This window comes from Hermetia illucens, chromosome 3 (genome assembly GCF_905115235.1).
Source record: "Hermetia illucens chromosome 3, iHerIll2.2.curated.20191125, whole genome shotgun sequence".
Taxonomy (NCBI): Eukaryota; Metazoa; Arthropoda; class Insecta; order Diptera; family Stratiomyidae; genus Hermetia; species Hermetia illucens.
In genome coordinates, this window is record NC_051851.1 from 70,158,809 (window position 1) to 70,185,384 (window position 26,576).

Below are 26,576 nucleotides of genomic sequence, written 5' to 3' on the forward strand. Positions count from 1 at the left end.
ATTGGTCGAGAATTGGCCGATATAGTCCAGTTGCCTTAATTGCCGTGGACTAGCTTTATCGGCTTTCTGTTGGAAGGCAAACGTTATCGGCTTATGATCGGTTTTGATTAATAACGGACGACCTTCGACCATGGAGCGAAAAAACTTGACTGCCCTGTAGATTGCTTGGAGTTCTCGATCGTAAGTGCTGTACCTACGTTGTGTATCGGAGAACTCCTTCGAAAAGAAACCGAGCAGTTCCCAAACATCGTTGTTCCACTGTTTGAGAACTACTCCCATTGCCGTGTCCGATGTGTCTGATTGATGGCCAATGGTGCATTCTCAATGGGATGTCGTAGTAACGCAGCGTTGGCAATTTGCTGTTTGCACTCTTCAAATGAGACATCTGCTCGTGGATTCCATTCGATTTTGCGTTTATCCCGTTTCCTTGCACCAATGAGATACTCGTGGAGAGGTGCTTGAATTTCGGCTGCATTCTGAAACGATTTTCTATAGAAATTAACAGCTCCTAGAAATCGTCGCAGATTGGCAATTGTTGACGGTTTTCCGAAATTCAAAATGGTTTCCACTCGTCCTGGAAGGGGCTTGATGCCATTTTCGCTCACCAAATATCCTAAATATTCGGCAGAAGATGTTCAGAAGCTGCATTTATCGACATTGATGGATAATCCGTATTCACGGAGTCGATTAAATATCGTCAATAAGTGCTTCCGATGCTCCTCGTTCGATTTAGAAGCGATAAGAATGTCATCGATGTATGCATAGCAAAAGTCCAATCCGCGGAGTGCATGATCAATGTACCGCTGGAAAGTTTGTGCGGCATTACGTAGACCGAACGTCATTACTCGGAACTCAAAAAGCCCAAAAGGAGTAATGACAGCTGTTTTGGGAATGTCCTCGGGTGCTACAGGTATCTGGTGGTATGCTCTCGTCAGATCAATCGTGGAAAATACCTTGCATCCACTCAGTTTGTGCGCAAAGTCACTAATGTGAGCGATGGGGTACTTATCTGGGACGGTGATAGCGTTCAAACGCCGATAATCTCCACATGGTCTCCATTGTCCGTTTTTCTTCCTTACCAAGTGTAACGGGCTCGCCCATGGGCTACTCGATGGTTGGCAAACTCCCTGTTGTAGTATGTAGTCAAATTCGGCCTTTGCTTCGCGCAGTTTTTCGGGCGTTAATCGTCTGGGTCGGTCAAAAACAGGCGGTCCTTTAGTCAGGATATGGTGGTAGATATCATGAGCCATCACCTTCGCTCCGTCGATGGAATTGTGATGTCGAAAAAATCTCTCAGAATGTCATGATAACTTTCGCCAGACTTCAGTGTTGTCATACCACAAGTTATGGTGTCGGTGAGCTTTGCGATGCAGGATAAGTTGGTCTTTTCGTCGATTATCTTCCTCCTGCGTAGGTCCACTAATAAGCCATAGTGGTGCAGCAAATCGACATCGATTATTGGTTGTCGAACATCCGCTAAAACGAACCTCCAGGTAAACGGTCATCGTAAGCCGAGGTCGAGCGTTATGATGCGATGTCCATATGTTTTGATCGGCGTATTGTTGGCGGCATAAAGCTGAAATTGCATTGGCGTGTGCTGATTTTTGTCTTTAGGCAAAACTGAAATATCAGCACCGGTATCCACCAGTAAATGCATGCCGCTTTTCCGATCGAGTACTAATAATCGGCTGGGTTTACTGTGAGAGGGGTCGTCTTCGACTGCCGAAATTCGGGACGACGAATTTAGTTTTCCGAAGTCGCGGAATTATTTTGTCACTTACATGGCGGTCGGCAATTATGCGCTTGTTTCCTAAACCCTTGATGAAAGAAGCAAAACCCTCGATTCCCTGAACCTGATCTTTGCCTTCTGGTGCTCCGTTGTTTGGATCGGGACCGGTTGCGTGTCGTGATTTCCAGTCGGTCAATTCGGCTCAATATTTGCTCCAAGACATCATTTTCCGTGGATGCCTTCTGAACGGTGGAAATGCAAGGCAGTTGTTGCATCTCGATCATTAAATTCGCCATTTTCGCCAATTTATTGACGTCTGCTTCGTTAGAAATCGCTAACACCATTCGAATATTTTCGGGCAATTGCTCAAGTAGCAACGATCTTAGCATGGCGTCAGTTACCTACTACCCGCCAGTGTTTCGCAAGTCCTGCAGGTAATGCGATGGTCTCTTTCCTTCCAAATTCTTCCCTTGGAAAAGTCGTCGCAGCTTGGATTCGGCGGACTCTGCAAATGCTGCCAATATCCTCTCCTTCACGGCTTCCTACTTATTTGTTGCCGGAGGATTGCGTGCTATCGAGATCACATGCGGAAGGATTTCCGGCTCGGCAAATTGTATCACGTACTTAAATCTTGTTTCGTCCGACGTGATGTGATTAGTGTGGAACGCAGCCTCTACCTGCTCAAACCAAAATGCCGGGTCGGATCGATAAAATGACGGAAATTTTTGTATGCTTGCCGCTTCCACGAATACGCCTGCTGGTCAATTAGCTATCGGCGGCCGGAAATCACTCTGAAGGGATGTTTTCGGCGTCTCTGGCGATTTGGATTCGGTGGCCATTTTGAAACTCGCGCTTGGTGTCGATTGAACGTATAGAAATTTAAGATCACTGCACTTTTTATTTTAACTCTAGTCGTCGGGGTCACCAATATAGAAACATGAAAAAGTATGTTTTTAAGGTTCTACCCATTTATTCAACAATCACCGAGAAGGTCGAGAGAAAGAGTGTGTAAAAGAGTCGGATGGCGTCGAATTTATATCCTTGCCGATCCATATAGTGACGTTACTTTGTTGAGCATATCAGCTGTTGAAAGGCGTTGCCATGTTGGTGCTGTCATGTCATTACCATGTCGCTACAGACTCAAGTATCTTGCCCCATCTAGCGGAATTGAAGGGATTCTTCACATCAAGTGTAATCATTGCACAACATTTGCCCTCGTCAAGTGCAGTCTTAGCTGTGTTAGCTACTAGGACAAGTACTTCCGTTGTAGACTTCCCCTTTCGAAAACCGAACTGATTTTTGGAGAGACGGCAATTCGAATTAATCTGTTTTAGATTACTCGTTAGAATAGTTGGCCAGTATTACTTAGAAGGCATATCGGCCAGGTGCTTTATTTCCAACAATTTTAGCCGCAGCTTCGAGGACCTCCTTTTCGCTTACCATGGGAACTTCGGCGATGTCTATCTCGACAGTGAGAAGGTTAGCGGTACTCACATTCTGTGGGAAAAGATCCGTTACTATTTCATCAAGCAGAGTAAGGGAAGAGATCGATGGGGAGCGTTTGCCTTTAACTTTTGATATTATGGTTTTATAGGCGCCACCCCAGCGGTTCGTGTCAGCTTCATTACACAGTCGCTTAAAGTGTTCGCTTTTACTTTTCATGATGGCCACATGTAATTTCTTCCGAACGTTTTTATATTCTTCATGTAATTGCTCGTATCCAGATCGCTTTCTATTTCGCTGACTGCGCCTTCTGGCCTTGCGGCATTCTCCGATTTCAGAATTCCACCAAAAGTTCGGAACTCGCTTCTGTGATATAACATACTTTGGCATGGATGCGTCACATACTCGTCGCAACTTTTCGCCATTCTGTAAAGTTTTATTTTCTGCGTTTCCTTCAAGCGCTGCATTTTACTGCAGAACTTCTTCGAAAATCTCCTCGTCAAACTCATTAGCTGCCCACCATTCAGCTCTCGTTCGAGACCGTTTCATTCGGTTACCATGCCGATTTAAAAAATGATGGCCTGGTGGTCGCTAGGTGGATATTCGTCACTGACATACCACTGCAGATCCTTTGATAAAATATCGCTAACAAAAGTAACATCTATCACGGACCCCATTTCTCTCTTACGGAAAGTGTTCCAGTGTTAGCAACTACAAGATTCAGACGAGAAAGAGCTTTGAGTAATATACGTACCCTTGCGTTCGTCTCGCGGCTGCCCCATTCTTCAGCCCATGCGTTGAAGTCTCCAGCCAATATCTTAGGGCTATGGTTGTGTGCATCTGTTGCTAACCTCTCCACCAAAGAATAGAACTCCTCTGTCGTAAGACTTGGAGCCACATAACAGCTGTAAATAGATATTCCGCCTATTTTTGCTCTAGTGAAGCTATTCTCGAGCCGACCTGAAAGAACAGTTAGTTAGTGAAGCTGTGGCGCGGCAGGATCCGCAGCATTCGAAATTTATTTCGAATGTTGCGAATACGGACAAGTAGATGGCGCGGAACTCTCCACTGGTTTTAGAACTCGCCACGGGAGTGGAGGATTAGCGGTGAGAAAGTGCCGTTGGTTGGGACAGAAAAGACCGCATGGAAATAAGCCGGTCTCTTCTGTCTCAACCACCAAGGAGGTTGGAAGTTGCCGGCATAGTAGTAGATATAGTGATAACAGTGAATTGTACCAATTTATATATATATTATATTTCATTATTTCAATTAAAGTGATTTTGCATTTCAAAATTTCGCCGCCTTTGCCACAGGATTTCTCGTGGAATTCGTCAAATTGCTAACGTTCAAAGTCCTTCTACATAGTATGCTGAGGAATGCATTCCCATATCTTTATCGGAAGGGAAGTGTATGTTGCAAGACAGTATTGTGAAAATTGAATCCTAAAAAGTCATCAAAGACCAAGCAATTAAACATTGTCACCGTCTACGATAACAGACCCTTTTTCAGAAATTACGAATATCACATTTCGTACCGCCTATACGCATTCCACAATTTTGGAGAGAATCAGAACATTAGCTACACAAAACTAAACTCAACAAAAACAAAAAAACGAAGACATATTCACGTCAATTATCGAGTACAATAACACTATACATTCGGTTACAAGCCTGAAGTCTCAGAGATTCATTTTAGACAAAAAATTTAGAATTGACACAAGAAAAAACTATGAAACAGGAAAATAAAAAGAGACTTATCAGAAGTTTTCAGCCGGGAGTTGAAATCTTGGCAAAAAACGACAGAAGAAATAAGACAGTGAGAAAATATGTCAAATATAAAGTAAAAGAAGACCGTGGAGACACGATTCTTAGAACCACCGGGAAACTCATCCATAAGGATAACGAAAGGCTGCATAGCTATCAAATGAACATAACAATATTAATAACTCCGTTATCTTTATCTTTCAATAACACAACTCACATCGCAAGCCTTAATGAAAAATATTTCATATTAGTAAAAGAGATGATGCATTCGTATTAAGAGAAATGCAATTTTTCTACCATGTAACAAAATTAACACTTTCTGCGACCACAACTCAGATGCTAAAGGAATCAAGTTATAGAGAGACCATAGGCCAGAACACTATCGAAAGAAGCGAAACTTTACTCGATCAAATAGAAGAAGGTCAAAGGGTAGTATAGTCCCAAGGCGAAACGTGGATTGGTACCCACGATGGAGCATAAAACCTGGGAAATGCCTGCTGAACCACCACCAACAGCTCTAATACCAAACCCTATCTCCACCTCCACGTGGTGATCGCTGGGAGCTCTTTCATAATGAAAAGCTGCAGACGGAGAAGGATGAAAGCAAGTCTCCCGCGCCTAAAAAAGGGACATATAGCACCAACTGGTTCTCCAGGTTGGGGGTTGGATAGGGCTAACAACCCTACACGGAAAACAACTTGTTACGAAGCCACAACAGGAGCCTCGGACTGACCGGATTACACAACGACAAACCCGGCAACGACAACGGAATAACGATTTGCGCATTTTCTCATGGAACGTGCGCTCCATGTACAGAGATGAAGCTGCTGAGCAGCTGGCCCTGTGCCAATATAGGGCTGATGTAACAGCGTTACAGGAGATGCGTTGGACAGGAACCGGTTTCCTGGAGAAGAGTCACTACACCATATATTATAGTGGCCATCCAGTAAACCATGTGCTCGAAGTAGGTTTCTTAGTCAGCCAAAAAATGAAACCTGCTGTTACCGGCTTTGAAAACATAAGCGAACGGCTATGAACACTGCGCTTGCGAGGCAAATTTAGAAATATTAGCCTAACGTTCACGCCCCTACAGAGGAGACTGCAAAGTCGGAAAAGGATACCTTCTACGAGGCAGTAGAACGAACCCTCGAAGCCTATCCCAGATATGATATCAAAATCATACTTGGGGATTTTAACAGCCAAGTAGGGGAGGAGCCCTTATTCAGGCGATATGTTGGCTTCCATAGCTTACACCAAAATACAAATGATAACGGACTGCGGATTATTCAATCATACGAAATGGTTGTTGGAAGTACCTGGTTTGCGCGGAAAGCCGTACACAAACATACATAGACCTCTCCAGACGGGACCACTTTCAACCAAATTGACCACGTGTTGATCGAACGCCGCCACCTCTCAGCCTTGATGAATGTCAGAACATATAGGGGAGCCAATATAGACTTGGATCACTATCTTGTTGGCATGGTGTTCCGAATTCGAAAAACAACACCACCCAGAATCCCCTCTGACAATCTGGTGAGAGTTAACACTGAAGCCATCCACAACAGAGCCCTCCGCGACACCTATAAGAGGGAAATGGATGCCGCAATAACCGCATTCAACAGGAGGAGGCCCTGGAGACGAAGCATCAACAAATGATCTTCACAACCACGTGAAGAACATTATCATTAATACGGCCACAAAAATACATGGCCCGAACCGCAAAGAAGTTGGAACGGCTGGTTTGATGATGAATGTAAGCTAGCAACGGAACGGAACAATGCTGCATACCGAGTAATGTTGCATTCTCAAGTAATGCGGGCACGCGCAGAGACTTATCACGAACTCCATCGAGCGGAGAAGCACAGTGCGGCAATTATAGAGATATCACGTTGCTGAGTACCATCTGTAAGATATCCTCCGCTATCTTGCTAGGCCGGATAGCCCCATACGCCCAGAACATCATTAACCCATACAAAAGAGGCTTCACTCCAGGCAAGTCAGCAACAGATCAGATTTTCTCTGTGCGGCAAGCGATGGAAAAACTGTTGGAATATGGACACCAGTTGCACCATCTCTCCATCGACTTTAAAGCCGCCTATGATACCATAGCCAGGGTAAAACTGTACACGGCCATGAAAGAATTCGGTATCCCGACGAAATTAATAAGACTGACTAGGCTGACCCTGACCAATGTGCGAGGCCAGATAAGAGCGGCAGGATCACTCTCAAGACCATTCGACATCAACAACGGTCTACGACAAGGGGATGTCCTATCATGCGTCCTCTTCAACCTGGCCCTGGAGAAAGTGATCCGTAATGCTGAGGTATATGCCAGAGGCACGATCTTCTTTATGTCCACCCAACTACTGATCTATGCTGACGATATCGACATCATGGGAAAAACGGCCCGAGACGTACAAACTGCCTTCATCCAGATCGAGCAGGCGGTGATTAGCGCGAGATCTTGGGCTGCACATCAATGAAGGCAAGACCAAGTATATGGTGGCCATGTCAGCACCAAAAACCAAACAACCAACAACATCAAACCGTACTGGTCAAACGGGAAGAATAAAGATAAGAGAATACAACTTTGAGACCGTTGATAATTTCTCCTATCTAGCGTCGAAAATCACAACCGATAACAACTACGATGATGAAATCCGCGCGCGGTTGTTGGCAGCCAACAGAGCCTATTTCAGCTTACAAAAACTGTTTCGCTCGAAACGTCTCATCATAGAGTCAAAGCCTTACTGTACAAGATGATGATCTTGCCAGTCCTCATGTATTCCTCGGAGACTTGGGTTCTTAGCAGGAAGAATTGCGAACTCTTGGCCGCGTTCAAGAGAAGAATCCTCCGAAGAATTTTGGCCCCCTACATGAGGATGGACGATTCCGTAGACTACACAATGACGAAATCTATAAGCGATACCATGACCGCACGGTTGTGGATAAAAACGGCTCAATAGGTTACGATGGGCGGGTCACTTAATCCGTATGGATGAGGATGATCCAGCCCGGAAAGTCTACAAAGGCAATATCTGTGGTAGAAAAAGAAGACGAGGCAGACCCTTCCTAAGATGGAGTGATGGGGTGGGTCAGGACGCCAGACAGGTTTTAGCGATATCGAATTGGTGGACGTCGACGCAAAACCGGGGTGTCTGGGGTTCCTTATTAAGGAAGGCCTAGACCGGATACCGGTTGTTGCGCCGTTGATGATGAATCCGGTTAGGATTCATTGAGCGCAGAGCCCTGATCCAGAGGAATTACCCTTCAAACAGCTTGGCGCAAAAGTAGTTGAGCTATCCGAGTTCGCCAAGGACAAGCACAACGTGCACCAAGAATAAGAATATGGTGAGAGCTATTCGCGTACTCTACAACAAATCGCAGCAGGAGAAACGAAATTTCAAGGGCGACCCAAATGACACCTAATCGTATAGCAATAAACCTCCCACCAAGCAAATGCGTCCTGGAAAAAGATGTGGATTCTCCGGGAAATCAGCAGGCGCCTAAGAGGAAAGAGCCCGTGCAAATAATTCCGAAAAGAACCGAAGAGAGAAGAGGTCCCAAGTCCAAGTGCGAGCTCCGGCAATCGAATCTGCAAAATCCAAGGGGGATAAAAACGCTGGACGGGCAACGGTAGTTAATAAAACGGCGAAGAGAAAGGCAAAATTGCGAATTCGCCGCAATTGCGATCTCCAGAAAGGGAAATTTGTCCTACACGGAGATACTGAAAAATTTAGCTTGTGGAAAACTGATGACTTCCGAACTCAAGTTAACAACTCACTTGGGGAGAATGTCGCAGTACGGACTCATGGAGAAATTTGCCGAGGAGTCCATTGTGAGTTTCCGGAAAGCATATGACAATATTCAAACGGCCACATAGCGGTTACTGGTGGACGCAACGTAGAAGTTATTGGCAGGAAGTTTCGAATTTGATGGGTTGTTTGCGGTCTAAGAGAGCAGATTTCTCTAGAGGTGCTTCAAGTGGCATTGAAAATTGAAAAAAATCATTGCAGGCTCGATCAGGATTTACTCGAGTAGACCACCTACGATTGTGAGCTGTAAATTGCTATCATTAGCGAACCCTATAGAAAGCGTCACGGTGACGTATGGGTTACAGATTCGATTAGTGACGCGGCGATATGGGCATATGGTCAACAAGCCATACAATGTATTAGGTGTCAAACAGCCAGCGGCTTTGTGTGGGCGAAAATGAACCGGGTATATGTGTGCAGCTGTTACACCTCACCAAGTCTAACACCGTCCGAATTCGAGGAAATGCTTGACATTCTTGTTCTCGACGCAAGAAGTCGTAGTCTAAGTGACTTTATTACTTGGGCGCGTGAGTGTGATAGCAGAAAGACAAATGCAAGGGGCCACAGTCTATTAGACGCTTTTGCCCTTCTTCTTTTTCTTCAGCCTTTGTCGCGTTCGCAAGCGGGGTGGGCTAGTCGTGATCGGTTTCGCCATTTAGCTCTATCAAATGCCTGATCCGGATGCAATCTCGAGGCTTTTAGATCGCCATCCAGCGTATCAAGCCACCGTTGTTTCGGCCGGCCTTTTGGTCGTTTATCATCGACTTCGATGTTTACACCAATCTTAGCAATTGAATTCTCATTTGCACGAATTAGTAGAAGTAAAGTAGAAGTAGAAGACCAAACTACTGCTAGAATATTGAAGTGGCCAGCCTTCGGTCAGCCTGTCATCGAGCGAAAAGAACGGCTCAGAGAGCGCACCTCTGAAGAAGCCCGGAAAATCCTCAAGCTCACCATCCAACGGAACAAAAGAGAATGCTTTAAGGAGCTCTGTTCAGAAGCGGACGTAAACCCGTGGGGGACCGCCTACAGAATCGTGATGGAGCGATTCAGAGAGCATTCATCTCCACTGATCACGTGCCCTTCACTTCTGTGAAAAATTACCCAGGGGTTATTCCTCACTGGGCACTGACAGCTTCCAGTGACCCCTGAACGTGACGGCAATAATGCCAGTCACCAGTGACGAGATGCTGGAGATCTGCGCTAGAATAGGAGATAACAAAGCTCCGGGTTTGGATGGTGTGCCAAATAGGGCCCTTAAGCTTACCGTGAAATCCAGACCGGACATCTTCGTTAGTTAGTACTACTGCTTAAGGCTGGTAAACCTCCAGATGAGTCAACCTCCTGCAGACCTATTTATCTTTTGGACACTGTGGGGAAAATACTAGAGCTAGTAATCTACAATAGATTACTTCCGGTTGTTGAGCAAGTCAGGGAGGCTCCGTAAAACCAAATCAACCATTGATGCCATCAAAATGGTTACTGGCTTGGCTGAAGATGCAAACATAGCATGGTGGTGACCCTGGATGTAAGAAATGCATTTAATTCGGCCAATTGGTTATTGGTTAGCTCAGTGGTTAGAGCACTGGGTTGTCATACGGAAGGCCGCGGTTCAAATCTCGCTGGTGGCAGTGGGATTTGTATCGTGACTTGACGTCGGATACCAGTCGACTCAGCTGTGAATGAGTACCTGAGTCAAATCAGGGTAATAATCTCGGGCGAGCGCAATGCTGACCACATTGCCTCCTACAGTGTTCTGTAGTGTACCGTTACGGTCTTGAATGAAGTGCTCTAACACACTTCAAGGCCCTGATCCAATATGGATTGTTGCGCCAACGATTATTATTATTATTAATTGGAATCTAATACACGAATCTCTGGCGAAGATGGGTATTTTCGCCTATCTTGCAGTTTTTGTCAACAACTATTTGCAAGAACGCATGCTTTGGTTGACACTGATGACGGTCCCCCCGAGTACGTTGTCTCTGCGGGTGCCCCACAGGGCTTCATACTCGTCCACTGCTGTGAAACATCATGTACAACCATGTATTTAATCTTCCCCTTTCTGGGGAAGCCACGGTGGTGGGTTACGCCGACGTTATAGCGCTGGTTGTTGTCGTAAAATATTTCGAAGATGCTGAGTTATACTCATACTAAGCTATCAGTGCTGTTAAAGGTTGGCTAGAGAGTTCTGGTCTGACACTTGCGGAGGGAAAAACCAAAGCGGTCCTCATCACCAAGTGCCGTAAAAGAAATTATGCTCATATATAAATAGGGAATATTATCATCACTTTTAAGTCTATCATAAAATACTTGGGAGTGATGATTGCAGTATGTTTATGACAAAGCATCCACTGCAAATGTGTACTCGGCATTCAGGACTGTCTCAGATGATGCAGCATTCGTCATCTCAGGAATGATGCTCATTGACATCTTGGCAGAACAGATGTCGAATATATACAATGCGAAGTCTGTCTCTCCTTTATCGCAGACGAAGAAAGCCCAAAGGGAGAGATCTCTAAATAGATGGCAAGAGCGTTAGGAATGCTCGGGAAGGGTCAGTGGACACATAGGCTCATCCCTTTTATCAAGGTTGGAGAGACGGCGCGGTGAGATTAACAATAATCTTACTCAGTTTCTCACGGACATAAACTAGATACCTCACTCGATTTTCGAAACTGCAATCAGAGGACCCAGAGCATGTACTCTTTCACTATCCAAGATCTGCGGAAGAAAGGAAGAATTTAGAGGAGACTCTAGAAAAGGTGCTCGTACCAAAAAATCAGGTGCAAAGAATGCTACCATGCCAGGAAGACTGGGATGCGATCAACTAGGAGGAGACTAGCAAAGCGTGGTTACGTACGTCGTGTAGAAACGAAAGGTGACCAAGCTAAAGAGAGCTGACTCCCCCCGTAATGGTGGTGGTTTCATGGGTATTGGGGAGTACAGGCTAGCATCTTTTAAAGATTTCCACCTCCCCAAAAAAAGACAGACAGACGAACAGACAGACAGACAGGAAACCGATTTTAATAAGGTTTTGTTTTACACGAAACCTTAAAAATGAAACCTTTTGATAATAGTAATAATAATAATCGTTGACGTAACAATCTTTATTGGTTAAGGGCCTTGAAGTGCATTAGAGCACTTCATTCAAGACCGCAACGGTTCACTACAGGATTACAGTATCCTATAGGAGGCACATTAACGGAATAACAATTAAAAATGGTATATAGGTCTCCGTTAATATTGAGAATTTCGCAAAAAGGAGCTTAATTCGTGATCACTACTACTGGTAGAGGGTCTGAGCTTCAAAATGGTATATAGGTTGTGCGGTCTAGGTGCAGGAAAATTTCTGGTTTTTGGAGGAATCTGGGGAAAAACTTTAAACGCTTATATCTCCGTTTATATTGAGAATTTCGCAAAAAGGAGCTTAATTCGTGATCACTACTACTGGTAGAGGGTCTGAGCTTCAAAATGGTATATAGGTTGTGGGGTCTAGGTGGCAGGAAAATTTCTGGTTTTTGGAGTAATCTGGGGAAAAACTTTAAACGCTTATATCTCCGTTAATATTGAGAATTTCGCAAAAAGGAGCTTAATTCGTGATCACTACTACTGGTAGAGGGTCCTGAGCTTCAAAATGGTATATAGGTTGTGGGGTCTAGGTGCCAGGAAAATTTCTGATTTTTGGAGGAATCTGGGGAAAAACTTTAAACGCTTATATCTCCGTTAATATTGAGAATTTCGCAAAAAGGAGCTTAACTCGTGATCACTGCTATTGGCAGAGGGTCTGAGCTTCAAAATGGTATATAGGTTGTGGGGTCCTAGGTGCCAGGAAAATTTCTGATTTTTGGAGGAATCTGGGGAAAAACCTTAAACGCTTATATCTCCGTTAATATTGAGAATTTCGCAAAAAGGAGCTTAATTCGTGATCACTACCATTGGTAGAGGGTCTGAGCTTCAAAATGGTATATAGGTTGTGGGGTCTAGGTGCCAGGAAAATTTCTGATTTTTGGAGGAATCTGGGGAAAAACTTTAAACGCTTATATCTCCGTTAATATTGAGAATTTCGCAAAAAGGAGCTTAATTCGTGATTACTACTACTGGTAGAGGGTCATGAGCTTCAAAATGGTATATAGGTCGTGGGGTCTAGGTGGCAGGAAAATTTCTGGTTTTTGGAGGAATCTGGGGAAAAACTTTAAACGCTTATATCTCCGTTAATATTGAGAATTTCGCAAAAAGGAGCTTAATTCGTGATCACTACTACTGGTAGAGGGTCTGAGCTTCAAAATGGTATATAGGTTGTGGGGTCTAGGTGCCAGGAAAATTTCTGATTTTTGGAGGAATCTGGGGAAAAACTTTAAACGCTTATATCTCCGTTAATATTGCGAATTTCGCAAAAGGAGCTTAATTCGTGATCACTACTATTGGTAGAGGGTCTGAGCTTCAAAATGGTATATAGGTTGTGGGGTCTAGGTGCCAGGAAAATTTCTGATTTTTGGAGGAATCTGGGGAAAAACTTTAAACGCTTATATCTCCGTTAATATTGAGAATTTCGCAAAAAGGAGCTTAATTCGTGATCACTACCACTGGTAGAGGGTCTGAGCTTCAAAATGGTATATAGGTTGTGGGGTCTAGGTGCCAGGAAAATTTCTGATTTTTGGAGGAATCTGGGGAAAAACTTTAAACGCTTATATCTCCGTTAATATTGAGAATTTCGCAAAAAGGAGCTTAATTCGTGATCACTACTACTGGTAGAGGGTCTGAGCTTCAAAATGGTATATAGGTTGTGGGGTCTAGGTGCCAGGAAAATTTCTGATTTTGGAGGAATCTGGGGAAAAACTTTAAACGCTTATATCTCCGTTAATATTGAGAATTTCGCAAAAAGGAGCTTAATTCGTGATCACTACCACTGGTAGAGGGTCTGAGCTTCAAAATGGTATATAGGTTGTGGGGTCTAGGTGCCAGGAAAATTTCTGATTTTTGGAGGAATCTGGGGAAAAACTTTAAACGCTTATATCTCCGTTAATATTGAGAATTTCGCAAAAAGGAGCTTAATTCGTGATCACTACTATTGGTAGAGGGTCTGAGCTTCAAAATGGTATATAGGTTGTGGGGTCTAGGTGCCAGGAAAATTTCTGATTTTTGGAGGAATCTGGGGAAAAACTTTAAACGCTTATATCTCCGTTAATATTGAGAATTTCGCAAAAAGGAGCTTAATTCGTGATCACTACTACTGGTAGAGGGTCTGAGCTTCAAAATGGTATATAGGTTGTGGGGTCTAGGTGCCAGGAAAATTTCTGATTTTTGGAGGAATCTGGGGAAAAACTTTAAACGCTTATATCTCCGTTAATATTGCGAATTTCGCAAAAAGGAGCTTAATTCGTGATCACTACTATTGGTAGAGGGTCTGAGCTTCAAAATGGTATATAGGTTGTGGGGTCTAGGTGCCAGGAAAATTTCTGATTTTTGGAGGAATCTGGGGAAAAACTTTAAACGCTTATATCTCCGTTAATATTGCGAATTTCGCAAAAAGGAGCTTAATTCGTGATCACTACTAGCTGGTAGAGGGTCTGAGCTTCAAAATGGTATATAGGTTGTGGGGTCTAGGTGCCAGGAAAATTTCTGATTTTTGGAGGAATCTGGGGAAAAACTTTAAACGCTTATATCTCCGTTAATATTGCGAATTTCGCAAAAAGGAGCTTAATTCGTGATCACTACTACTGGTAGAGGGTCTGAGCTTCAAAATGGTATATAGGTTGTGGGGTCTAGGTGCCAGGAAAATTTCTGATTTTTGGAGGAATCTGGGGAAAAACTTTAAACGCTTATATCTCCGTTAATATTGAGAATTTCGCAAAAAGGAGCTTAATTCGTGATCACTACTACTGGTAGAGGGTCTGAGCTTCAAAATGGTATATAGGTTGTGGGGTCTAGGTGCCAGGAAAATTTCTGATTTTTGGAGGAATCTGGGGAAAAACTTTAAACGCTTATATCTCCGTTAATATTGCGAATTTCGCAAAAAGGAGCTTAATTCGTGATCACTACTACTGGTAGAGGGTCTGAGCTTCAAAATGGTATATAGGTTGTGGGGTCTAGGTGCCAGGAAAATTTCTGATTTTTGGAGGAATCTGGGGAAAAACTTTAAACGCTTATATCTCCGTTAATATTGAGAATTTCGCAAAAAGGAGCTTAATTCGTGATCACTACTACTGGTAGAGGGTCTGAGCTTCAAAATGGTATATAGGTTGTGGGGTCTAGGTGCCAGGAAAATTTCTGATTTTTGGAGGAATCTGGGGAAAAACTTTAAACGCTTATATCTCCGTTAATATTGCGAATTTCGGAAAAAGGAGCTTAATTCGCGATCACTGCTGCTGGTAGAGGGTGTGAGCTTCAAAATGGTATATAGGTTGTGGAGTCTAGGTGCCAGGAAAATTTCTGATTTTTGGAGGAATCTGGGGAAAAACTTTAAACGCTTATATCTCCGTTAATATTGAGAATTTCGCAAAAAGGAGCTTAATTCGTGATCACTACTACTGGTAGAGGGTCTGAGCTTCAAAATGGTATATAGGTTGTGGGGTCTAGGTAATTTCGCAAAAAGGAGCTTAATTCGTTATCACTACTACTGGTAGAGGGTCTGAGCTTCAAAATGGTATATAGGTTGTGGGGTCTAGGTGCCAGGAAAATTTCTGATTTTTGGAGGAATCTGGGCAAAAACTTAAAACGCTTATATCTCCGTTAATATTGCGAATTTCGCAAAAAGGAGCTTAATTCGTGATCACTACTATTGGTAGAGGGTCTGAGCTTCAAAATGGTATATAGGTTGTGGGGTCTAGGTGCCAGGAAAATTTCTGATTTTTGGAGGAATCTGGGGAAAAACTTTAAACGCTTATATCTCCGTTAATATTGCGAATTTCGCAAAAAGGAGCTTAATTCGTGATCACTACTACTGGTAGAGGGTCTGAGCTTCAAAATGGTATATAGGTTGTGGGGTCTAGGTGCCAGGAAAATTTCTGATTTTTGGAGGAATCTGGGGAAAAACTTTAAACGCTTATATCTCCGTTAATATTGCGAATTTCGCAAAAAGGAGCTTAATTCGTGATCACTACTACTTGGTAGAGGGTCTGAGCTTCAAAATGGTATATAGGTTGTGGGGTCTAGGTGCCAGGAAAATTTCTGATTTTTGGAGGAATCTGGGGAAAAACTTTAAACGCTTATATCTCCGTTAATATTGCGAATTTCGCAAAAAGGAGCTTAATTCGTGATCACTACCACTGGTAGAGGGTCTGAGCTTCAAAATGGTATATAGGTTGTGGGGTCTAGGTGCCAGGAAAATTTCTGATTTTTGGAGGAATCTGGGGAACAACTTTAAACGCTTATATCTCCGTTAATATTGAGAATTTCGCAAAAAGGAGCTTAATTCGTGATCACTACCACTGGTAGAGGGTCTGAGCTTCAAAATGGTATATAGGTTGTGGGGTCTAGGTGCCAGGAAAATTTCTGATTTTTGGAGGAATCTGGGGAAAAACTTTAAACGCTTATATCTCCGTTAATATTGCGAATTTCGCAAAAAGGAGCTTAATTCGTGATCACTACTATTGGTAGAGGGTCTGAGCTTCAAATGGTATATAGGTTGTGGGGTCTAGGTAATTTCGCAAAAAGGAGCTTAATTCGTTATCACTACTACTGGTAGAGGGTCTGAGCTTCAAAATGGTATATAGGTTGTGGGGTCTAGGTGCCAGGAAAATTTCTGATTTTTGGAGGAATCTGGGGAAAAACTTTAAACGCTTATATCTCCGTTAATATTGAGAATTTCGCAAAAAGGAGCTTAATTCGTGATCACTACTACTGGTAGAGGGTCTGAGCTTCAAAATGGTATATAGGTTGTGGGGTCTAGGTGCCAGGAAAATTTCTGATTTTTGGAGGAATCTGGGGAAAAACTTTAAACGCTTATATCTCCGTTAATATTGAGAATTTCGCAAAAAGGAGCTTAATTCGTGATCACTACTACTGGTAGAGGGTCTGAGCTTCAAAATGGTATATAGGTTGTGGGGTCTAGGTGCCAGGAAAATTTCTGATTTTTGGAGGAATCTGGGGAAAAACTTTAAACGCTTATATCTCCGTTAATATTGAGAATTTCGCAAAAAGGAGCTTAATTCGTGATCACTACTATTGGTAGAGGGTCTGAGCTTCAAAATGGTATATAGGTTGTGGGGTCTAGGTGCCAGGAAAATTTCTGATTTTTGGAGGAATCTGGGGAAAAACTTTAAACGCTTATATCTCCGTTAATATTGCGAATTTCGCAAAAAGGAGCTTAATTCGTGATCACTACTATTGGTAGAGGGTCTGAGCTTCAAAATGGTATATAGGTTGTGGGGTCTAGGTAATTTCGCAAAAAGGAGCTTAATTCGTTATCACTACTACTGGTAGAGGGTCTGAGCTTCAAAATGGTATATAGGTTGTGGGGTCTAGGTGCCAGGAAAATTTCTGATTTTTGGAGGAATCTGGGCAAAAACTTAAAACGCTTATATCTCCGTTAATATTGAGAATTTCGCAAAAAGGAGCTTAATTCGTGATCACTACCACTGGTAGAGGGTCTGAGCTTCATAATGGTATATAGGTTGTGGGGTCTAGGTGCCAGGAAAATTTCTGATTTTTGGAGGAATCTGGGGAAAAACTTTAAACGCTTATATCTCCGTTAATATTGAGAATTTCGCAAAAAGGAGCTTAATTCGTGATCACTACTATTGGTAGAGGGTCTGAGCTTCAAAATGGTATATAGGTTGTGGGGTCTAGGTGCCAGGAAAATTTCTGATTTTTGGAGGAATCTGGGGAAAAACTTTAAACGCTTATATCTCCGTTAATATTGCGAATTTCGCAAAAAGGAGCTTAATTCGTGATCACTACTATTGGTAGAGGGTCTGAGCTTCAAAATGGTATATAGGTTGTGGGGTCTAGGTGCCAGGAAAATTTCTGATTTTTGGAGGAATCTGGGGAAAAACTTTAAACGCTTATATCTCCGTTAATATTGAGAATTTCGCAAAAAGGAGCTTAATTCGTGATCACTACTATTGGTAGAGGGTCTGAGCTTCAAAATGGTATATAGGTTGTGGGGTCTAGGTGCCAGGAAAATTTCTGATTTTTGGAGGAATCTGGGGAAAAACTTTAAACGCTTATATCTCCGTTAATATTGCGAATTTCGCAAAAAGGAGCTTAATTCGTGATCACTACTATTGGTAGAGGGTCTGAGCTTCAAAATGGTATATAGGTTGTGGGGTCTAGGTGCCAGGAAAATTTCTGATTTTTGGAGGAATCTGGGGAAAAACTTTAAACGCTTATATCTCCGTTAATATTGAGAATTTCGCAAAAAGGAGCTTAATTCGTGATCACTACTATTGGTAGAGGGTCTGAGCTTCAAAATGGTATATAGGTTGTGGGGTCTAGGTGCCAGGAAAATTTCTGATTTTTGGAGGAATCTGGGGAAAAACTTTAAACGCTTATATCTCCGTTAATATTGCGAATTTCGCAAAAAGGAGCTTAATTCGTGATCACTACTATTGGTAGAGGGTCTGAGCTTCAAAATGGTATATAGGTTGTGGGGTCTAGGTGCCAGGAAAATTTCTGATTTTTGGAGGAATCTGGGGAAAAACTTTAAACGCTTATATCTCCGTTAATATTGCGAATTTCGCAAAAAGGAGCTTAATTCGTGATCACTACTATTGGTAGAGGGTCTGAGCTTCAAAATGGTATATAGGTTGTGGGGTCTAGGTGCCAGGAAAATTTCTGATTTTTGGAGGAATCTGGGGAAAAACTTTAAACGCTTATATCTCCGTTAATATTGAGAATTTCGCAAAAAGGAGCTTAATTCGTGATCACTACTATTGGTAGAGGGTCTGAGCTTCAAAATGGTATATAGGTTGTGGGGTCTAGGTGCCAGGAAAATTTCTGATTTTTGGAGGAATCTGGGGAAAAACTTTAAACGCTTATATCTCCGTTAATATTGAGAATTTCGCAAAAAGGAGCTTAATTCGTGATCACTACTATTGGTAGAGGGTCTGAGCTTCAAAATGGTATATAGGTTGTGGGGTCTAGGTGCCAGGAAAATTTCTGATTTTTGGAGGAATCTGGGGAAAAACTTTAAACGCTTATATCTCCGTTAATATTGCGAATTTCGCAAAAAGGAGCTTAATTCGTGATCACTACTATTGGTAGAGGGTCTGAGCTTCAAAATGGTATATAGGTTGTGGGGTCTAGGTGCCAGGAAAATTTCTGATTTTTGGAGGAATCTGGGGAAAAACTTTAAACGCTTATATCTCCGTTAATATTGCGAATTTCGCAAAAAGGAGCTTAATTCGTGATCACTACTATTGGTAGAGGGTCTGAGCTTCAAAATGGTATATAGGTTGTGGGGTCTAGGTGCCAGGAAAATTTCTGATTTTTGGAGGAATCTGGGGAAAAACTTTAAACGCTTATATCTCCGTTAATATTGAGAATTTCGCAAAAAGGAGCTTAATTCGTGATCACTACTATTGGTAGAGGGTCTGAGCTTCAAAATGGTATATAGGTTGTGGGGTCTAGGTGCCAGGAAAATTTCTGATTTTTGGAGGAATCTGGGGAAAAACTTTAAACGCTTATATCTCCGTTAATATTGCGAATTTCGCAAAAAGGAGCTTAATTCGTGATCACTACTATTGGTAGAGGGTCTGAGCTTCAAAATGGTATATAGGTTGTGGGGTCTAGGTGCCAGGAAAATTTCTGATTTTTGGAGGAATCTGGGGAAAAACTTTAAACGCTTATATCTCCGTTAATATTGCGAATTTCGCAAAAAGGAGCTTAATTCGTGATCACTACTATTGGTAGAGGGTCTGAGCTTCAAAATGGTATATAGGTTGTGGGGTCTAGGTGCCAGGAAAATTTCTGATTTTTGGAGGAATCTGGGGAAAAACTTTAAACGCTTATATCTCCGTTAATATTGCGAATTTCGCAAAAAGGAGCTTAATTCGTGATCACTACTATTGGTAGAGGGTCTGAGCTTCAAAATGGTATATAGGTTGTGGGGTCTAGGTGCCAGGAAAATTTCTGATTTTTGGAGGAATCTGGGGAAAAACTTTAAACGCTTATATCTCCGTTAATATTGCGAATTTCGCAAAAAGGAGCTTAATTCGTGATCACTACTATTGGTAGAGGGTCTGAGCTTCAAAATGGTATATAGGTTGTGGGGTCTAGGTGCCAGGAAAATTTCTGATTTTTGGAGGAATCTGGGGAAAAACTTTAAACGCTTATATCTCCGTTAATATTGCGAATTTCGCAAAAAGGAGCTTAATTCGTGATCACTACTATTGGTAGAGGGTCTGAGCTTCAAAATGGTATATAGGTTGTGGGGTCTAGGTGCCAGGAAAATTTCTGATTTTTGGAGGAATCTGGGGAAAAACTTTAAACGCTTATATCTCCGTTAATATTGCGAATTTCGCAAAAAGGAGCTTAATTCGTGATCACTACTATTGGTAGAGGGTCTGAGCTTCAAAATGGTATATAGGTTGTGGGGTCTAGGTGCCAGGAAAATTTCTGATTTTTGGAGGAATCTGGGGAAAAACTTTAAACGCTTATATCTCCGTTAATATTGCGAATTTCGCAAAAAGGAGCTTAATTCGTGATCACTACTATTGGTAGAGGGTCTGAGCTTCAAAATGGTATATAGGTTGTGGGGTCTAGGTGCCAGGAAAATTTCTGATTTTTGGAGGAATCTGGGGAAAAACTTTAAACGCTTATATCTCCGTTAATATTGCGAATTTCGCAAAAAGGAGCTTAATTCGTGATCACTACTACTGGTAGAGGGTCTGAGCTTCAAAATGGTATATAGGTTGTGGGGTCTAGGTGCCAGGAAAATTTCTGATTTTTGGAGGAATCTGGGGAAAAACTTTAAACGCTTATATCTCCGTTAATATTGCGAATTTCGCAAAAAGGAGCTTAATTCGTGATCACTACTACTGGTAGAGGGTCTGAGCTTCAAAATGGTATATAGGTTGTGGGGTCTAGGTGCCAGGAAAATTTCTGATTTTTGGAGGAATCTGGGGAAAAACTTTAAACGCTTATATCTCCGTTAATATTGCGAATTTCGCAAAAAGGAGCTTAATTCGTGATCACTACTATTGGTAGAGGGTCTGAGCTTCAAAATGGTATATAGGTTGTGGGGTCTAGGTGCCAGGAAAATTTCTGATTTTTGGAGGAATCTGGGGAAAAACTTTAAACGCTTATATCTCCGTTAATATTGCGAATTTCGCAAAAAGGAGCTTAATTCGTGATCACTACTATTGGTAGAGGGTCTGAGCTTCAAAATGGTATATAGGTTGTGGGGTCTAGGTGCCAGGAAAATTTCTGATTTTTGGAGGAATCTGGGGAAAAACTTTAAACGCTTATATCTCCGTTAATATTGCGAATTTCGCAAAAAGGAGCTTAATTCGTGATCACTACTATTGGTAGAGGGTCTGAGCTTCAAAATGGTATATAGGTTGTGGGGTCTAGGTGCCAGGAAAATTTCTGATTTTTGGAGGAATCTGGGGAAAAACTTTAAACGCTTATATCTCCGTTAATATTGCGAATTTCGCAAAAAGGAGCTTAATTCGTGATCACTACTATTGGTAGAGGGTCTGAGCTTCAAAATGGTATATAGGTTGTGGGGTCTAGGTGCCAGGAAAATTTCTGATTTTTGGAGGAATCTGGGGAAAAACTTTAAACGCTTATATCTCCGTTAATATTGCGAATTTCGCAAAAAGGAGCTTAATTCGTGATCACTACTATTGGTAGAGGGTCTGAGCTTCAAAATGGTATATAGGTTGTGGGGTCTAGGTGCCAGGAAAATTTCTGATTTTTGGAGGAATCTGGGGAAAAACTTTAAACGCTTATATCTCCGTTAATATTGCGAATTTCGCAAAAAGGAGCTTAATTCGTGATCACTACTATTGGTAGAGGGTCTGAGCTTCAAAATGGTATATAGGTTGTGGGGTCTAGGTGCCAGGAAAATTTCTGATTTTTGGAGGAATCTGGGGAAAAACTTTAAACGCTTATATCTCCGTTAATATTGCGAATTTCGCAAAAAGGAGCTTAATTCGTGATCACTACTATTGGTAGAGGGTCTGAGCTTCAAAATGGTATATAGGTTGTGGGGTCTAGGTGCCAGGAAAATTTCTGATTTTTGGAGGAATCTGGGGAAAAACTTTAAACGCTTATATCTCCGTTAATATTGCGAATTTCGCAAAAAGGAGCTTAATTCGTGATCACTACTATTGGTAGAGGGTCTGAGCTTCAAAATGGTATATAGGTTGTGGGGTCTAGGTGCCAGGAAAATTTCTGATTTTTGGAGGAATCTGGGGAAAAACTTTAAACGCTTATATCTCCGTTAATATTGCGAATTTCGCAAAAAGGAGCTTAATTCGTGATCACTACTATTGGTAGAGGGTCTGAGCTTCAAAATGGTATATAGGTTGTGGGGTCTAGGTGCCAGGAAAATTTCTGATTTTTGGAGGAATCTGGGGAAAAACTTTAAACGCTTATATCTCCGTTAATATTGCGAATTTCGCAAAAAGGAGCTTAATTCGTGATCACTACTATTGGTAGAGGGTCTGAGCTTCAAAATGGTATATAGGTTGTGGGGTCTAGGTGCCAGGAAAATTTCTGATTTTTGGAGGAATCTGGGGAAAAACTTTAAACGCTTATATCTCCGTTAATATTGCGAATTTCGCAAAAAGGAGCTTAATTCGTGATCACTACTATTGGTAGAGGGTCTGAGCTTCAAAATGGTATATAGGTTGTGGGGTCTAGGTGCCAGGAAAATTTCTGATTTTTGGAGGAATCTGGGGAAAAACTTTAAACGCTTATATCTCCGTTAATATTGAGAATTTCGCAAAAAGGAGCTTAATTCGTGATCACTACTATTGGTAGAGGGTCTGAGCTTCAAAATGGTATATAGGTTGTGGGGTCTAGGTGCCAGGAAAATTTCTGATTTTTGGAGGAATCTGGGGAAAAACTTTAAACGCTTATATCTCCGTTAATATTGCGAATTTCGCAAAAAGGAGCTTAATTCGTGATCACTACTATTGGTAGAGGGTCTGAGCTTCAAAATGGTATATAGGTTGTGGGGTCTAGGTGCCAGGAAAATTTCTGATTTTTGGAGGAATCTGGGGAAAAACTTTAAACGCTTATATCTCCGTTAATATTGCGAATTTCGCAAAAAGGAGCTTAATTCGTGATCACTACTATTGGTAGAGGGTCTGAGCTTCAAAATGGTATATAGGTTGTGGGGTCTAGGTGCCAGGAAAATTTCTGATTTTTGGAGGAATCTGGGGAAAAACTTTAAACGCTTATATCTCCGTTAATATTGCGAATTTCGCAAAAAGGAGCTTAATTCGTGATCACTACTATTGGTAGAGGGTCTGAGCTTCAAAATGGTATATAGGTTGTGGGGTCTAGGTGCCAGGAAAATTTCTGATTTTTGGAGGAATCTGGGGAAAAACTTTAAACGCTTATATCTCCGTTAATATTGCGAATTTCGCAAAAAGGAGCTTAATTCGTGATCACTACTATTGGTAGAGGGTCTGAGCTTCAAAATGGTATATAGGTTGTGGGGTCTAGGTGCCAGGAAAATTTCTGATTTTTGGAGGAATCTGGGGAAAAACTTTAAACGCTTATATCTCCGTTAATATTGCGAATTTCGCAAAAAGGAGCTTAATTCGTGATCACTACTATTGGTAGAGGGTCTGAGCTTCAAAATGGTATATAGGTTGTGGGGTCTAGGTGCCAGGAAAATTTCTGATTTTTGGAGGAATCTGGGGAAAAACTTTAAACGCTTATATCTCCGTTAATATTGCGAATTTCGCAAAAAGGAGCTTAATTCGTGATCACTACTATTGGTAGAGGGTCTGAGCTTCAAAATGGTATATAGGTTGTGGGGTCTAGGTGCCAGGAAAATTTCTGATTTTTGGAGGAATCTGGGGAAAAACTTTAAACGCTTATATCTCCGTTAATATTGCGAATTTCGCAAAAAGGAGCTTAATTCGTGATCACTACTATTGGTAGAGGGTCTGAGCTTCAAAATGGTATATAGGTTGTGGGGTCTAGGTGCCAGGAAAATTTCTGATTTTTGGAGGAATCTGGGGAAAAACTTTAAACGCTTATATCTCCGTTAATATTGCGAATTTCGCAAAAAGGAGCTTAATGATCACTACTATTGGTAGAGGGTCTGAGCTTCAAAATGGTATATAGGTTGTGGGGTCTAGGTGCCAGGAAAATTTCTGATTTTTGGAGGAATCTGGGGAAAAACTTTAAACGCTTATATCTCCGTTAATATTGCGAATTTCGCAAAAAGGAGCTTAATTCGTGATCACTACTATTGGTAGAGGGTCTGAGCTTCAAAATGGTATATAGGTTGTGGGGTCTAGGTGCCAGGAAAATTTCTGATTTTTGGAGGAATCTGGGGAAAAACTTTAAACGCTTATATCTCCGTTAATATTGCGAATTTCGCAAAAAGGAGCTTAATTCGTGATCACTACTATTGGTAGAGGGTCTGAGCTTCAAAATGGTATATAGGTTGTGGGGTCTAGGTGCCAGGAAAATTTCTGATTTTTGGAGGAATCTGGGGAAAAACTTTAAACGCTTATATCTCCGTTAATATTGCGAATTTCGCAAAAAGGAGCTTAATTCGTGATCACTACTATTGGTAGAGGGTCTGAGCTTCAAAATGGTATATAGGTTGTGGGGTCTAGGTGCCAGGAAAATTTCTGATTTTTGGAGGAATCTGGGGAAAAACTTTAAACGCTTATATCTCCGTTAATATTGCGAATTTCGCAAAAAGGAGCTTAATTCGTGATCACTACTATTGGTAGAGGGTCTGAGCTTCAAAATGGTATATAGGTTGTGGGGTCTAGGTGCCAGGAAAATTTCTGATTTTTGGAGGAATCTGGGGAAAAACTTTAAACGCTTATATCTCCGTTAATATTGCGAATTTCGCAAAAAGGAGCTTAATTCGTGATCACTACTATTGGTAGAGGGTCTGAGCTTCAAAATGGTATATAGGTTGTGGGGTCTAGGTGCCAGGAAAATTTCTGATTTTTGGAGGAATCTGGGGAAAAACTTTAAACGCTTATATCTCCGTTAATATTGCGAATTTCGCAAAAAGGAGCTTAATTCGTGATCACTACTATTGGTAGAGGGTCTGAGCTTCAAAATGGTATATAGGTTGTGGGGTCTAGGTGCCAGGAAAATTTCTGATTTTTGGAGGAATCTGGGGAAAAACTTTAAACGCTTATATCTCCGTTAATATTGCGAATTTCGCAAAAAGGAGCTTAATTCGTGATCACTACTATTGGTAGAGGGTCTGAGCTTCAAAATGGTATATAGGTTGTGGGGTCTAGGTGCCAGGAAAATTTCTGATTTTTGGAGGAATCTGGGGAAAAACTTTAAACGCTTATATCTCCGTTAATATTGCGAATTTCGCAAAAAGGAGCTTAATTCGTGATCACTACTATTGGTAGAGGGTCTGAGCTTCAAAATGGTATATAGGTTGTGGGGTCTAGGTGCCAGGAAAATTTCTGATTTTTGGAGGAATCTGGGGAAAAACTTTAAACGCTTATATCTCCGTTAATATTGCGAATTTCGCAAAAAGGAGCTTAATTCGTGATCACTACTATTGGTAGAGGGTCTGAGCTTCAAAATGGTATATAGGTTGTGGGGTCTAGGTGCCAGGAAAATTTCTGATTTTTGGAGGAATCTGGGGAAAAACTTTAAACGCTTATATCTCCGTTAATATTGCGAATTTCGCAAAAAGGAGCTTAATTCGTGATCACTACTATTGGTAGAGGGTCTGAGCTTCAAAATGGTATATAGGTTGTGGGGTCTAGGTGCCAGGAAAATTTCTGATTTTTGGAGGAATCTGGGGAAAAACTTTAAACGCTTATATCTCCGTTAATATTGCGAATTTCGCAAAAAGGAGCTTAATTCGTGATCACTACTATTGGTAGAGGGTCTGAGCTTCAAAATGGTATATAGGTTGTGGGGTCTAGGTGCCAGGAAAATTTCTGATTTTTGGAGGAATCTGGGGAAAAACTTTAAACGCTTATATCTCCGTTAATATTGCGAATTTCGCAAAAAGGAGCTTAATTCGTGATCACTACTATTGGTAGAGGGTCTGAGCTTCAAAATGGTATATAGGTTGTGGGGTCTAGGTGCCAGGAAAATTTCTGATTTTTGGAGGAATCTGGGGAAAAACTTTAAACGCTTATATCTCCGTTAATATTGCGAATTTCGCAAAAAGGAGCTTAATTCGTGATCACTACTATTGGTAGAGGGTCTGAGCTTCAAAATGGTATATAGGTTGTGGGGTCTAGGTGCCAGGAAAATTTCTGATTTTTGGAGGAATCTGGGGAAAAACTTTAAACGCTTATATCTCCGTTAATATTGCGAATTTCGCAAAAAGGAGCTTAATTCGTGATCACTACTATTGGTAGAGGGTCTGAGCTTCAAAATGGTATATAGGTTGTGGGGTCTAGGTGCCAGGAAAATTTCTGATTTTTGGAGGAATCTGGGGAAAAACTTTAAACGCTTATATCTCCGTTAATATTGCGAATTTCGCAAAAAGGAGCTTAATTCGTGATCACTACTATTGGTAGAGGGTCTGAGCTTCAAAATGGTATATAGGTTGTGGGGTCTAGGTGCCAGGAAAATTTCTGATTTTTGGAGGAATCTGGGGAAAAACTTTAAACGCTTATATCTCCGTTAATATTGCGAATTTCGCAAAAAGGAGCTTAATTCGTGATCACTACTATTGGTAGAGGGTCT